The following is a 16,091-nucleotide window of genomic DNA, read 5'->3' on the forward strand; positions in this document are numbered from 1 at the left end:
CACTTGTAGAGGAGAAAAATTTTCCTCTACCCTCTTCTATTTTCTGGCTATGTCTGTGAAAAAAACAAAAACAAAAACAAAAAAACCTTGCAACAGGCAGATTAGCAGGAGAAAAGCTGTGCAAATGTATTTGATGTTAAAAGTTTTATGTTGCATAGGAGGGCTTCATAGAAAGAAAACTCCCAAAGAAAAAGCTAGGCTCCAAGGCTTTTAAACCATTTTGGGAAAAGAAGGTAAATTTAAAGAGAAGTGATAACACAAAGGAAGGGGATTTTGAGATTTGAGGGTCATCAAATTGTAGGCAGGAAAATATATGGGGAAACTGGTCCATGTAGTCAAAGCTATGGCTTTTCCAGTAGTCGTGTGTGAATGTGAGAGTTGGACCATAAAGAAGGCTGAGTGCCAATAAACTGATGCTTGAACTGTGGTGTTGGAGAAGACTCTCTAGAGTCCCTTGGACTGCAAGGAGATCAAACCAGTCAATTCTAAAGGAGATCAACCCTGAATATTCATTGGAAGAACTGATGCTGAAGCTGAGGCTCCAATACTTTGGCCACCTGATGCGATGAGCTGACTCATTAGAAAAGACCCTGATGCTGGGAAACATTGAAGGCAGGAGGAGAAGGTGGTAACAGAGGACAAGATGGTTGGATGGCATCACCGACTCAATGGACATCAGTTTGAGCAAGCTCCAAAGATGGTGAAGGATAGGGAAGCCTGGTGTGTTGTAGTCCATGGGGTCAAAAAGAGTCAGACACCACTGAGTGACTGAAAATCAAAAGATGGTAGTTAAGGACAGGTTAGTAAGATGTGGGCAGACTTGTAGACTATTTTTTGTGCCTTTGCATCACTGGTGGTAAGACTGTTATTCCTTTCCTGGTATGGGAAGTAGATTGAGGAGAACACCTTCCCAGGGGGATGTTAGGATCTAATTTCAGGTAGACACAGGTATGGTAGAGGGCTCATCTTGTATCCACTTTTTCTCAATTGCTTTCAGCTCAAAATAATCCTTATGTCAGAGTGGTTATTTTGAGGTGTCATATTCTGTTTTCCTACGCACCCTTCCCCCACTTACCCTTCCATTCACACATCGATTGCTCTGGGCATCCCTAATATGATGACCTCTATCCTCCAGGCAGGGTTTCGAGCTGTAAATTTTGAACTCATGTCATTGCTTTTTGATTCCCAGAGTGAAAGACTTGCTGACTTGATTGATGATAGACTAGTCCTGGGTAGTGTATTAGTTGAGATCATTAAGTTAAGGTACCACCCCTTCCAAATCTCTGCTATGAAGCCTCAGGCTTTGAGGGTGGAGGGAAAAATTTTAAACATGTGGTGATGGAGGGGGAGCAAGGCATAGTTTTTGGCTTGGGTTCGTCATGTCTCTTTGTCTCCCTTCTCTATACTGTGAAGTAGGGATATAGTAAAGATTAAGTGAGCTAATACATGAAAGACTTCTCAGGTGGCTCAGTGGTAAAGAATCTGCCTGGCAATGCAAGTGACACAGAAGACACAGGTTTGATCCTTAGGTCAGGAAGATCCCCTGGAGTAGGAAATGGCAACACATTGCAGTATTCTTGCCTGGAAAATCGCATGGATAGAGGAGCCTGGTGGGCTACAGTCCATGGGATTGCAAAGAGTCAGACACGACTGAACACACAGGAGGTATATGAAAAGTGCCTAGAACACTCAGTAGATGTTCATTATTATCATCATCACCACAATTCTATTTCTCAGTAACTGAATAGATCTGAAATCATTTATATTTTCACAAAAATAACTTAAAATCACAAACCCATTTTTTGACGGTCTTCTCAGCAAAAACTACCATTGGAGATACAAATATTTTCGGTAAAGAGAACCTCTCTGAAGGCTGACACGGGAAACTGTTCTGTTGAGCAGAGAGATCAGTGGAAGATGATTTAAAAATGTACATGTGTATGAAGCAGAAAGCATCTCTTAACATGTTTTAATGTGGCACAAGGAAGGAAAACCTCGGAGTTATTATATCCTTGTCCCACTGTCTACCAGTTAGGAGTAACTCATTCATTCATTCCTTCATTGATTCATTCCCTCTTGTGTCTCCATCACTAACCAGAGGAGGCATCATTCAGTCCTCACAGGGCTATCAATCTGGCGACATGGGTAGTAAGCATGAGAGCAAGTGTATATACAATTATAATTTAAGATAAAATTATGATGTTGAAATGAAAAATAGGGTATAGAGAGAAGGTGACATAAGAGGGTTCTCAGTTTGGTGGGGTTCAAGGAAGGGAATTCTGGGGCTGAAAGATGAGTAGGGGTTACTCAGTCAAAGAATAAGGTTCCTAACTGCAGGGGAATTTGGCCTTATTTCACAGCAGTGTTAGTGGTAACTGTGTGTGACTTTGTCACCAGTGAAAATTGCAGCTATTTTATCATGTTGAAATGATGGCAGTTACTAGACCCATTGCTGGATCTTGTTAGTTAATGCCTTGATAAAGAAGAACATGTATTGCTGCTACATCACAAGTGAATTTTTTAGGGTTTTTTTTTTTTTAAACAGCTTTTAAGTTGACAGCAAAACTGAGCAGAAGCTAGATTTTTCATAAACCTTCTGCCCCTCCTCCTTATACACACAGCTTCCCCCACTATCAAAATCCCTCACCAGAGTGGTATGTCACAAATGAGTTTTTATATTTCAAAATATTATTTTATGAGTTTTTAAAGTAATATATCAATATATTTTGATATAACTGGCTCCCTTGGTAATCCTTTGTGTTTTATTTTATACACTGACAAACATCCCGAGCCGGGGCCCAGAGGCTTCTCCAGGCTGCCCAAGCAGTCGAGAGCACGAAAGGGTTAAGATAGCAGAGTGCAGCAGGAGCAGCCTGCTGAAGCTCTGAGATGGGAAGGGAAGGGAGGCACCACCAGTGAAGCAGGAGTGGAGTCAGCCAGGAAGAGGATGGCAAGATGACAAGATCAAAGGGCCTTGAGGGTCACACTGAAGCATTTGCTTTTCTCTTATGGACAATGGGAACCAACTGGAAAGTTTTAAACATAGATCAACTTCATGATTTGACTTACATTAAAACATTACAAGGATACCACCACCACTACCATCACCACCAATAACTTCCTCATTGTTGCAAGTGAGCAAAGGAATACTGGGTTGGTAGAGATAAAACAGGGAGATTTGCACCTTGGAGGAGGGTGATGGCAATTGAAACGTAGACAAGGGAGTTGAGATATTTGAAGGTGAAATTGGAAGCTTGCAACAATGAATTGGATGTGGGAGGTGAGAGAAAGAGAAGTGGCAGGGATGATCCTGTGGTCTCTGACTTAAGTCATCATTGGTGCATGATGATGATAAAGAAAAGAAGGGCCAAGTAGAAGAGGAATGTTCAATTTTCAATATGTCAATTGAGGTGACTACACGGCCTCCAAATGGATGTGTCAAGTACATGATTGGATAAATGAGTCTGGAGCTTGAGTGAGATCTGGGTCGGAGATATGAATTTGGAGATGCCAGCATACAGATGTCATCAGAAATCACAGAGATGAATGAGGCTGCCTTAGGCAAGAGTGAGATGAGACAGGGACCCAGAATGGCTCTGTGAACTTCAAAATTTAGAGATAGTATAATAATGGATTATCATAGTGATGCTACAAAGTGCTAGCATTCATGGAGGGCTTACAATGGGCTAGGCATTGTTCTAAACATGCTGCATGGATTTATTTCTTTATTTCCACCAGAACCCTATGAAGTTGACTGAGATGTCCAAGGTCACAGTTAGTCATTGGAAGAGACAATCTGGCATCAGAACTTTTCCCTTAACCCATGTGGAGCCTGAGACAGAGTAGTCAGAGATATCAGGAGATAGAAGGAAAACAAGCACCATGATGCCTAGAAACTAAGAGCAGAATGTTTCCAGGTGGAGTGGTCAGCCTGGATGTATGCTGCTTAGGTCCAACAAGATGAGCTCCAAAGAGTAGCCATCGGGTGTGGCAACACGGGGGTCATAGGCAACATCGGAAAAGGCAGTTTTGGTGGATTGGCAGGAAGCTAGGAGTGGACACTAGCTGGCATGGCTCAGGGAGAGAAAGAGTTGAGGATGTCGAGATGGCGTTGCCCTTAACTGTCCCCTGAGGGTGGAATATTTGCAGGTAGTTACAGGGTTTGGAGAGAGAGTGTGTATAAAGCACACACCATCGTGCTTAGCACACAATAGGCATGTGATAAGTGTTAACAATTTTACTACTTGTCTGCATAAATCTTGAGATCACAAAGGTCTGCAGTATAGGTGACAGAGGAGCAGGAATATAAATGCACGACATTTGGTCAGCCAGCATGTAGATGCAGAGGCACCAGGACACATTCAGTGAGAGTTCAGGAGGAAGACTACCCCTGGGTGAACTGCCAGGCTGGAATTAGATGAAAGGCATACCAATGAAAGGTAATGAATGAGGCTGTCTATGACATACCATACCCAGCGAGTGTGCGCATAGGGAGAATTGAAGGAGTTCAGAGGAGAGATCTCTGGGCTTGGATAGGATGATGCGTTTGCCTGGAGATGAGAGTCTCTGTGGCCAGTGTCTCTGTTTCCGCATGAGGAATTGGGGTCTCAGGCAGAGACAGTGGCTTTGCCTTGAGCTTTGGTAGGTGTCAGGCAAAGCTATCAGTCACACTTTGACAACAAAGGGCCATCTATTCAAAGCTATGGTTTTTCCAGTATTCATGTACAGATGAGTGTTGGATCATAAAGAAGGCCGAATGCCAAAGAATTGATGCTTTCGAATTGTGGTGCTGGAGAAGACTCTTGAGAGTCCCTTGGACTGCAAGATCAAACCAGTCTATCCTAAAGGAAATCAACCCTGAATATTCATAGGAAGGACTGATGCTGAAGCTCCAATACTTTGGCCACCTGATGCAAATGGCTAACTCATTAGAAAAGACCCTGATGCTGGGAAAGATTGAAGACAAAAGGCAAAGCAGGCAGCAGAGGATGAGATGGTTAGATAGCATCAACAACTCAATGGACATGAATCTGAGCAAACTTTGGGAGATAGTGAAGGACAGGGAAGCCTGGTGTGCTGCAGTCCATGGGGTCACAAAGAGTAGGAAATGACTTAGCAACTGAACAACAACAATCAGTCACACATCCTTCTTCCATGGCAGTAACACTTCATATTTAGACTCACCTCTCTCTTTCTAAGGCTGAAGCCATTTGCACTTCAAACTAAATGTATCTCATTTCTCCTCCTCACCAGCCTCCCATCCTGCTGCAACCAACAGCTGGGCATGAGGGGAGAAACCACAGGACCATGGTGTGACCAAAGACAGCATTGGGAAACTCCCACAGAAGTGACTAAGAGCTCAGAGTTAGAACACAGGCTGTTGATGTGGGTTCTTCCTGGAGTTCTTCAAAGCAGCTCCTCAAATCCTCCCCTAGAGGGGCAGGCAGTGAAAGCAAGCCTCCTTGAACTGTTCTGCTTCCTAAGAAAGGTGGATCCAGCCTTCTGCCTTCAGGGAGACCATAGGCATTTTCTCTGTCCTTAGGCTGTGTGACTGATGACTGAAAAAAGCTGGGCTTTTTTTTCATTCTGCAGATTTCTGGGGACACCTGACCTGCGCCCTTGGCAGGAATCCTGGGAGGGGGCAGGTAATGGTGGGGAAGGGCCAAGTAGGTCATGGCGGTGGGCTGCCTGACAGAGCTGCTGGTGCCTCTGGGGTTGAAGGGTGGGTCACGTGATGCACAGTCACTCAGACCTCCTAGCCACAAGCCTTTGGACTAATCTGGGGTACTCTATGGCTTTCTACATCACTTGGAATTCACCCCGGTTTATCTGGCATTAGCACATTGCTCTCCAGTAAGGCTTCTTTTTCACACAATTTGTATAAAACCGTCGGCAAATGTGTGGAGTGCCCTTGGTAATTCCTGCAGAATCTCCACGTGCTGGGTGGAGTCTTTGAAAGCATTAAGTGGGCTAAGCCTGGGGAAGACTGAGCACCAACTTGCAGATTTGCAAGAATGTCTACTGTGTGGAATTAATGGGAAATTGTTCTCTCCCACCCCCGGCCCCGCCCACCCTGGTTTACTATTCCATGTTCTCCTAGCTTGCCTAATCCCAGTCATCTCTCAAGGCCTGGGTTAAGTTCTGCATCTTCTGGAAAGCCTTCCTTGATCTTTTTCTTTTTCTTTTTGGCTGGGTTCTTTTATTTTTTATTGGGGCAAAATTTATATAATGTAAAATTAACCATTGTTGGCATTTAGATTTACAACATTGTGCAAGTGCCACCTCTATTTAGTTTCAAAACATTTTTATCACTCCTCCCCCAGTGAAGCTCTGTATTCTTTCAGCAGTTACTTCCCACTACCTCTCAGTCTGGGCTTCCCAGTTAGCACTGCCAACGCAGGAGCCTAAGAGACATGAGTTCGATCCCTGGGTTGGGAAGAGCCCCTGGAGGAGGCATGGCAACCCACTCCAGTATTCCTGCCTGGAGAATCCCATGGACAGAGGAACTCGGAAGGCTACAGTCCATAGGGTCTCAATGAGTCAGACACGCCTGAAGTGACTTAACACACATACTCACCCCTCTCAATCTGGCAACCACCAATCTGCTTTCTCTCTCTATGGATTTACCTATTCTGGCTATTTCATATCAGTAGAGTCATGCAATGTATGTGCCTGGCTTCTTTCAATTCAGTTCACTTCAATTGCTCAGTCGTGTCCGACCCCTTGCGACCCCATGGACTGCAGCACACCAGGCTTCCCTGTCCATCACCAACTCCCGGAGCTTACTCAAACTCATGTCCATTGAGTTGGTGATGCCATCCAACCATCTTGTCCTCTGTCACCCTCTTCTCCTCCTGCCTTCAATCTTTCCCACCATCAGGGCTTTTTTCTAATGAGTCAGCTCTTCACATCAGGTGGCCAAATTGTTGGAGCTTCAGCTTCAGCATCAGTCCTTCCAATGAATATTCAGGACTGATCTCCTTTAGGATGGACTGGTTGGATCTCCTTGCAGTCCAAGGGACTCTCAAGAGTCTTCACCAACACCACAGTTCAAAAGCATCAATTCTTTGGTGCTCAGTTTTCTTTATAGTCCAACTCTTACATCCATACATGACTACTGGAAAAACCATAGCTTTGACTAGATCGACCTTTGTTGGCAAAGTAATGTCTCTGCTTTTTAATATGCTATCTAGGTTGGTCATAACTTTTCTTCCAAGGAGCAAGTGTCTTTTAATTTCATGGCTGCAGTCACCATCTGGAGTGATTTTGGAGCCCGAAAAAATAGTCTGTCACTGTTTCCATTGTTTCCCCATCTATTTGCCATGAAGTGATGGGATTGGATGCCACGATCTTTCAATTAACATGATGTTTTCTCAGTTCATATATGTTACATGTATTGGTACTTTATTCCTTTTTTATGGTTGAATAACCTTCCATTATATGTACATACTGCAACTCATTTATCTCCTGGGGCATTTGGATTATTCCTCACTTTTGACTATTGTTAACAGTGCTGCCATGAACACATCTGCTCAAATATTTGTTTCAGTAAATTTTTTTTTAATCTTCTTTTGGGTGTAAGTGTAGGAGTAGAACTCCTGGGTTGTATGATTTTATGTTTAGCTTTTTGAGGAACCAGTAAATTATTTTCCCCCAACAGTGGAACTGTTTTGCATTCCCACCAGCAAAGCTTGATCGTTTTGTCTCATAGGAACTCTTCTACAAAGAAAAATTTGGCATGTTTTATCTGTGTTAGATGCCTTCTGGGTTCTCTATTTTTGTCTTTACATCATCTTTTAACTTAATTCTAAGCTCTATCACCTCAAGGATGTATCTTCACTATTTATTTATTTGTTAACTCATGGATTCAATTAGTAGTTAACATTATAGTTTAGTATTAAGAATCCTGGCTCTGGAATCAAACTACCAGGGTTCAAGTCCTGGTTCAAGCCAGTTGCTATTTAATAGATGTATGATTTAGGACAAGTTATTTTACATCTCTGTATCTTTTTTTTTTTTCATTTGTGAAATGGGAGTGATGATAGTTGTATTAGTTTCATGTTGTTGCTGTGGCAATTACCACATTCTTTGTGGCTTAACATTGCACACGTGTCATCTTAGAGTTCTGGAGATCAGGAATCTGAAATGGGTCTCACTGGGTTAACATCCAGTGTGGCAGGGCTACATTCCTTCTGGAGGCTTTAGGAGAGTCTGTTTCCTTACTGTCTCTGGCTGCTGGGGGTATCTGCATTCCTTGGTTCATGATCCCCTTTCATCTTTATTATCTTCCATCTTCTGTACCACTCTGACCTCTGTTTCTATCATCTCATCTCCTCCAACTCTGACCCTCCTGCCTCCTTCCTTTAAGAATCCTTGTATGATATTAAGCCCATCCGGATAATCCAGAATTATCTCCTCATTCCAAGATCTTTAACTTTATCACATCTGCCAAGTCCCTTTTGCCATAAATGGTAGCATATTCATAGATTCCAGGGTTTACGTTGTGGACATTTCAGGTATTATTCAGTCACACAACCATACTACCTCATTAGATTATTTTGAAGATAAAATGAGATATTTCACAGAAAGCACTGGTTGGCACTCAAAGATATTAGATATTGCTGTTGTTCCTCCCAGTGATGCCTGTGCCTATGGTTAGATTTAGTACCTAGAACAGAGTGAGTGCCCTGTGGATATCTGGGGACTATATGTGTCTGACCCCTAAAGTCTCAGTGGTGTTGCCTCCTAAGCATGAACTGCCTTTTCTCAATAGGAATAGAGTCACTCATCAAACTCCTCTTACTAGAGTCCTCTCTGGGGTTCCACTTTGTTCAGACCCATCTCTTTGGGAATCTGAATCCTAAAGCTCCAGTCTATTCCAGGGGTCTTAATTGTCTCTGAATTACTCAAAAGTTCTGGGTCACAAAAGACACACCTGATAAAAAACTGTCACCCAAAATATACAAAGAACTCTTACAATTCAGCAATAAGAAAACTACCAATTTAAGAATGGGCCAAAGGCTTTAACAGACACTTCACCAGAGAAGATGTATAGATGGCAAATAAACATAAGAAAAGATGCTTTATCATAGGCCTTGAGGGAAATGCAAGTTAAAACAACAATGAGGGGACTTCCATGGTGGTCCAGTGGTTAAGACTCCGAGCTTCCACTGCAGAGGGCATGGGTTCAGTCCCTGGTCAGGGAACTAGAATCCAGCATGCCTCACAGACAAAAACAAACAAACAAACAAACCCAAACAGCATCAAAACAACAACGAGATACCATTACATACCTATTAGAATGGCCAAAATCCAGAACACTGATCATCCCATGTACTGTAGAGAATGCAGAGCAACAGTAGCTCTCATTCATTGTTGATGGGAATGCAAAATGGCAGGGCTACTTTGGAAGACTTTGATGATTTCTTATAAAACTCCACACACTCTTATCATAGAATCTAGCAGTTACATTCCTTGTTCTTTACTCAAAGAAGCTGAAAACTTATATCCTACAGAAACCTGCACATGGATGTTTATAGCAGCTTTGTTCACAATTGCCAAAAACTTGGAAGCAATCACCATGTCCTTCTGTAGATGAGTGGATAAATAAACTGGGACATTCAGATAATTGAATATTATTCAGCACTAAAAATAAATGAACTGTCAAGTCACAAAAAGATATGGGAAAATCTAAAATACATATTACTAAGTCAAAGAAGCCAGTGTAAAAAGACGATATGCTATATGATTCCAATTATATGACACTCTGGAAAAGGTAAAACTATGAAGAGGGTAAAAAGATCAGTGGTTGCCAAGAGTGGGTGGGGAAGGGGATGAACAGGTAGAGCCCAGAAGATTTTTAGGATAGTGAAAAGACTCTGTATGATACTGTAATAGTGGGTACATGTCATTACACATTTGTTCAAGTCTGTAGAATGTACACCACCAAGAGTGAACCCTAATGTAAATTTTGTTGTTGTTGTTCAGTTGCCCAGTCGTGTCTGACTGTTTGCAACCCCATGGACTGCAGCATGCCAGGCCTCCCTGTCCCTCACCATCTCCTGGAGTTTGCCCAAGTTCATGTTCATTGCATTGGTGATGCCATCCAGCCATCTCGTTCTCTGACACTTTCTTCTCCTGCTCTCAGTCTCTCCCAGCATCAGGGACTTTTCCAATGAGTCTGTTTACATCAGATGATCAAAATACTGGAGCTTAAATTTTAGATGATGATATATCGTGTAGGTTCATTGACTGTAACAAATATACCACTCTGGTGGCTGTGTTAGTAATGGAGGGTCTGTGTATGTATGGGGGTAGTGGGACATGGGAAGTCTCTGTACCTTCCTCTCAATTTTGCTCTGAACCTAAAACTACTCTTAAAAAAATCTTGGAAAAATGTTCTGGGTCCCTGGGAAGTCATAGTGAGTCTCAGGAACCCAAGGTTGGGACATAACTACACATGAAGGGAAGCAAATCTGGAACTTGTGTAGAACTACAAAAACTTCCAAATCCTGTATGAGATGGGATTTTTTTTTTATAATAGAGGTATAGTTACTTTGCAACTCTGTGTTGGTTTCTGCTGTACAATGAAGTGAATCAGCTATATGTATACATATGTCCCCTTCCTCTTGGACCCCCATCCCACCCCCCTAGGTCATCACAGGGCACCTAGCTGAGCTCCCTGTGCTATACGCAGGTTCCCACTAGCTGTCTGTTTGAAGTATACACAATGGACTTTTAATCCCAAAGAAGATTCTATTTATAAGAGATTGTCCACCGGGAAACAGTAGAAGAAGGATCCCTAAGACTCTCTCCTCTTGTCTGGCTTCAGGAGATGGGCTCAAAGACAAAGAAAGAATGGGGACAAGAGCCTTACAGACAACGTGACACCTGTGTGTAGTCACTTAGTCCCTTGTGGAGAGAGGGAGACTTTGCTATTGATGTTGTCAGGCAGACTTGCTCATATCTGCATACACTGTAGCAGCCACAGTTGGGAGATGTGAAGCTGCTCTCAGAGCATGTGGCAGGGCCAGAGATTCCTTCCCTGTGTGCAATGTACAGATCTATGAATGAGGTCCCTGGGTGAGGCGACTCTAGGTAGGGCTGAGGGACAGGGGACTTGGCCCCAGAAAAGAAACTTGAGTTCCTTAATTTTCCCCTCTTGGCCCTGGTCGCCCCATCTGAAAAAGGTGGGCGGATTGAAGATCTTGTGCAAATCCTAGCAGCAATCAACAGCAGTGATTCTATAATTACATAAATAGTTATGCCACAGCATATTTAAATAAATACTTCTCAGATGATTCATGTGAAGATCATCTGAACCAAGTGTAACTCTTAAATTTTGACTCAGTCCGTGGAGATGTCTGGGTCATGTCCTCTCATTTATGTTTGTTCATATTAACATTGGAGGAACTCTTGGGGATCCTGAGTTCTGCCTCTTATCCACATTCTAGTTTTGCTGTAACCAGCTGACCCCTTGGGACCTTAAGAGGCTCCAAAGTTCCTAGGATGGAGGAGAAAGATGTATGCACTGATGATTATGGGATATTTCCCAAGCAACAGAGAAGTAAAGTATTTTAGTGGTCACTATGGTTGCAGAAAAAGAGGACCAGTGGCTCACACTCCTGAGGCTGAAGGAGGATTTAAATAGCTTCCCTGATGGGACCACAAAGGACATGACCTTGGAAACCGGAGATGACCCTAGAGCGCATGACCTATAGGGAAGAGTCAACCTTTTGGATGGTTTCTGGGACCATGACTTTGAGGGGAACATGAAGGGTCTAGGGTGAAATGGATAGTCCTAATAGTTGGGCTAATATTCTACTGCAAGAAGAAAAAAAAAAATCAAGCCAGGTGGGTAAGAGAGGAAGTGGCCCCTTGGGGCCCAGGGTGGGGATCAGGGAGAAATTGGAAGGATGGAGGAACAGGGGAAGGGCTACATGAGCCGAGTTCTGGGGTTAAGTCCAGACTCTGTGTGTTTGGGCTGCTACAATCAGCTGAGTGTTTCTGGGGTGTGGAATGAAGGGGAGGCAGTAACATGATGGGGTGGGCTGGAGAGCTGGGCAGTGGCAGACCAGGGAAGCCCTTGTGGACCAGGCAAGGTGTTTGAACTTGACCCTTTGAGGGTCCGGGGAGGGCGAGTCTTGCAGGGTATCAGGCGGGGACATCCACGGTTCATCGAAGGTTCATTGCCCTTGTTCTCTGTCCGCAGGTGTCCCTCTGTCTCCTTATTTCCACGGCAGCCGCAGGCTCTTCACTCAAGGAATTGTCACTTCAAGCCGAGAACAAGCAGAACAACAAATTCTCAAGGGAAATCTGTGCTTTGCCCAAAGTGTTGCTTGCAGAGTGGGAGGAAAGAAACTTGACATTGAGATATTTGGGGACAAACAGTGTATTCCGCATGTTGCTGCAGGGGATCTGGGCGTCCCCTTCTTGCTTAATTACATCCTGCATGTTTTCGTGGAAAATGCCGAGGTCACAGCAAGTCTGAGGCTGCACAACTCCAACTAACCCTGAGGATGCTATACCCCCTCCCTAGATAGTAACTCTCAGAAGCAAAGTAGACTCCATTGCAGTCTAACCAAGGGCTTCAGGAAAACAAAGAGAATAAAGGGGGAGAAAGAAACTCCTCTTGCTTAGTCTTGCTGGACACAGTGGGTGTGGCCACAACAGAATCTGTAGAGGTGGCCTGAGCCCCACGTGTCCAAATGTGTCCTGATGAGTGACTGTGAGGGAGGTAGCACTGAGTCCTCATCAGGCGCCTCTGTTTCAGGCCATTTGTCCAATGATGAGCTGTGTGACTTTGAGCAAGTCTCATTCTCTTTCTTGACCTCAGTGTTCCTGTCGGAGGAATGAGACAATGAGCCAGACATTCTCTTTTTGCTCTAAAATGCCATATATAATCACTGGAAGTGTTTTCCTTGAAGTCTGAGTCCTTCCGCCCATTTTATCTTAAATACTTTGTGATGGTGCTTATTATTTATAACCAGCTATTTCCAAAGAGGATTTGAGTCAGCTTACCATATGAGATGCGGTCAAGATGGAGTCATTAAAAGGCAATTAATGATCAAATGTCATTTGATAGGTGGCAGTGATGGGGTGAAAAATACACCAGAAACCTAGGATGAAAATAGCTTTTTTAGGGAAGTACCAAAGAAGAGTTTTGAGTTGCCTGGCTGCCTGAGAGAAAGAAAACCCCATCCAATGCTCAGAAGGAGCCCTTCATGATTGGGGAGTGGGTGTTTGCTGGCACCTACATAAGAGGTGCAGCGAGCATTTTAAAATACCAGTCACCAACAACACTTATATAAAGATGCAAGATACTGAAGTTACTCTACTTGTGGCTTTATTTTTGCTCTCATAGAGTCCTCTCTCCTTTGGCAGAAATGAACAGCTGTGTCTCACAAACTGATGAAGGTTTATAGAACTAAAGTCTGCGTTGAGCATTTTTTAGAAGGTGGGAGAAACAAGCAGGGTCTCCTCTCTGTAGGGGTGGATGTAAAGCATGTGCCTTCTTTCCAGAGGTGCTGACTCCCTAGCTCTGGGGCACCCACACTGCGTGTGAGCTTGGAGACTCTTCTGGTCCAGCTTTCCTAACATGCCTCATAGTCTGAAGATAGATGCTCCTCTCCCCACTCTAAGCGGCTCCCTTACCAGCCCCTCCAGGGAGCCAGCACCAGGCTTCTGAACCACTCTTCTCTCCCACTGACCTAGAAATGCCTTTCTGTGGGTTTTGAGAGCCTGCCTTTCCTCTTCTGAAGCAAGCTGAGAAAATGTCACCTACTGAGTGGATCTTCTGCACAGCAACCTGTTGAAACCAGAGAAAATAAAAACTTAGCTTGAAAATGAGCAAGTTTTATGTTCTGCGATGGCTGCATCAGAAGCCCATGTCTGCTGTCTGAACTCTGGCAGAGAGAGAAAGCCATCCTTCAAATGCCTGTGATTCCAACTCTGCATAAATTTTGGGAGCTGCCCTGGGAACTGAGGAGTCCGGGACCAGCTCTCTTTCCACTGCATGTGCAGGTGGCTGACATTAAGGGTAATATAAGGTACTCGGGCGCTTGGACACCAGCTTGGTGGAAGCATTATGTATGTGTATGTGTTTAACTTCAGGCTGGAAATCATGGTAAATGAAGAGCTCAGAACTTCAGCTGTATATCCATTTTTACTACTGTAAGACTTTTAAAGATGCGAGGGTTCGCCTCAGTCTAATCAGCTGCACACAGGATGGAGGCTCAACTGAGAGGCTTTGGTGATCCCACAAGCAGCAGAAAAATCGGAGAGGCTGCAGCCCTGGGCAGATTCTAACTAGGAAAGCCCTAGAACATGAATCTCCCTTGCTATTCCTCCTAATCTCCTCCTGTTTACTGAAATCTTCCACTCCCATCCTTAAAGCACTAATTCCTTTTCTGTCCATACTAATCCTGATTCACATTCTTATCTTCATTCCTCTTTGAAATTCCTCTTGAGTCCTCAAACCAGTAGTTAACTATAGGATTGTAATCAGGGCAGCTCAAGGCTTGTGGAACCTTAGAAAAGGTTAAGGTTCACTTCACCTTCACTCTTTCAAGGGAAGGGATTCCTTAGAAAGTATCTCTCACTGGTGGCCCTCCACTTCTGCTTGAACACTGCTGGTGATGGAATACTCACTACCTTGTGTACTATGTACTACTCAGGAACTTGTGCTCTGGAACTAAATGGGTTGGTTTGAAATCTACTCTGCTGCTTACTCATTGGTTGTTGTTGTTGTTTTTTTTTTTTTTTGGCAGTTTTTGCAACCTCTCTGAGGGCCTTCATCCAAAAATGGAGTTACTAATAGTATCTAGTTAGGGCTTCCCTAATAGCTCAGTTGGTAAAGAATCTGCCTGCAATGCAGGAGACCCTGGTTCAATTCCAGGGTTGGGAAGATGCACTGGAGAAGGGATAGGCTACCCATTCCAGTATTCTTGGGCTTCCCTTGTGGCTCAGCTGGTAAAGAATCCGCCTGCCATGTGGGAGACGTGGGTTCTATTCCTGGGTTGGGAAGATCCCTGGAGAAGGGAAAGGCTACCCACTCCAGTATTCTGGCCTGGAGAATTCCATGGACTGTAAAGTCCATGGGGTCACAAAGAGTTGGACACGACTGAGTGACTTTCACTTTCACTTTCAGGGTTGTTGGCCTAGTCTTGGGTTTTGACCAAGGTTGTGCCTTTCAGAGGCTAGCATTTATAAAAGTTTCTTTCAGAGAAATTTTATCTTTTCACTTTTAAAGAAGTCAAGGTTTAGAGTTACCTAAATTGTGAAATAAAACCCACATACATGGCTGTGATAAATAGTGATAAATAATCTGCTTGCCAGCACAGGAGATGAGGGTTTGATCCCTGGGTCAGGAAGATCCCCTGGAGAAGAGAATGGCAACCCGCTCCAGTATTCATGCCTGGAGAATCCCATGGACCATGAGCCTGGTGGGCTACAGTCCATAGGGTCACAAAGAGTCAGATGGGACTGAGCAACTAACACTTTCACTCTTTTCACTTCACCAGGCTGGTCATCTGAGGGCGGAGGCTTGGGTCTAAGTCCTACTGATGACCAGTTGTATGATGCTGCCTGAGTTTCTGGACCTGTGTTTTCCCCACTGTCACGTGGGTGTATTGACCTGAATGGCCATGGAGGTTCCTTCTACTCTAGAGTTCTGTGTTTTAAGTGGCCCATTAGTTTTCATGGTGAACTGGCAGAGATTCTAAGTGTGAGACTCAGATAGCAGTGGGAGGAAAGGGGTTTCTGAGTGGAGAGGCTTATGCTTTTCGGTTGCCCTCAGATCACACCATCTGGGCTGCAGGAAGTAGACAGCAGTTTTCCATGGTTCTGAAAGAATCCTTTCTTCCTCTAACATCCTGTTTATTAGCTACAGTGCTGTATTTTGAAGGCCCTAAAAGCCCCATAAAGCAATGATTTGGGGTGAGGCAGTTGAGGAATGCAGTGACTTTAAGAGCGTATTGGTAGTATTTCATGAAAATAAATCAACTTTTACCTTTTATGGGAACAAACATTTTCAAGTGGGAGAATTGTGGTTTTCCCCTGCTCTACTCTAATTCTTAGAAAAGTCCTGCAAA

General features: G+C 43.8%; 1 protein-coding gene across 3 annotated transcripts in view; it reads left to right on the forward strand.

Annotated features, from left to right (window-relative positions):
- Nucleotides 1–16,091, forward strand: part of LOC122442017 (translation initiation factor IF-2-like) — a 377,694-nt gene that overhangs the window by 326,891 nt on the left and 34,712 nt on the right. For 2 of the 3 annotated variants that reach the window (XM_043469268.1, XM_043469269.1), the window contains exon 4: nt 12,212–14,022. The gene's annotated coding sequence lies outside the window, so the exon portion shown is untranslated. Of the gene's footprint in view, nt 1–12,211; nt 14,039–16,091 lie in introns of all 3 variants that reach the window. The other variant, XM_043469267.1, reaches the window with a different exon arrangement.

This window comes from Cervus canadensis, chromosome 5 (genome assembly GCF_019320065.1).
Source record: "Cervus canadensis isolate Bull #8, Minnesota chromosome 5, ASM1932006v1, whole genome shotgun sequence".
NCBI lineage: Eukaryota > Metazoa > Chordata > Mammalia > Artiodactyla > Cervidae > Cervus > Cervus canadensis.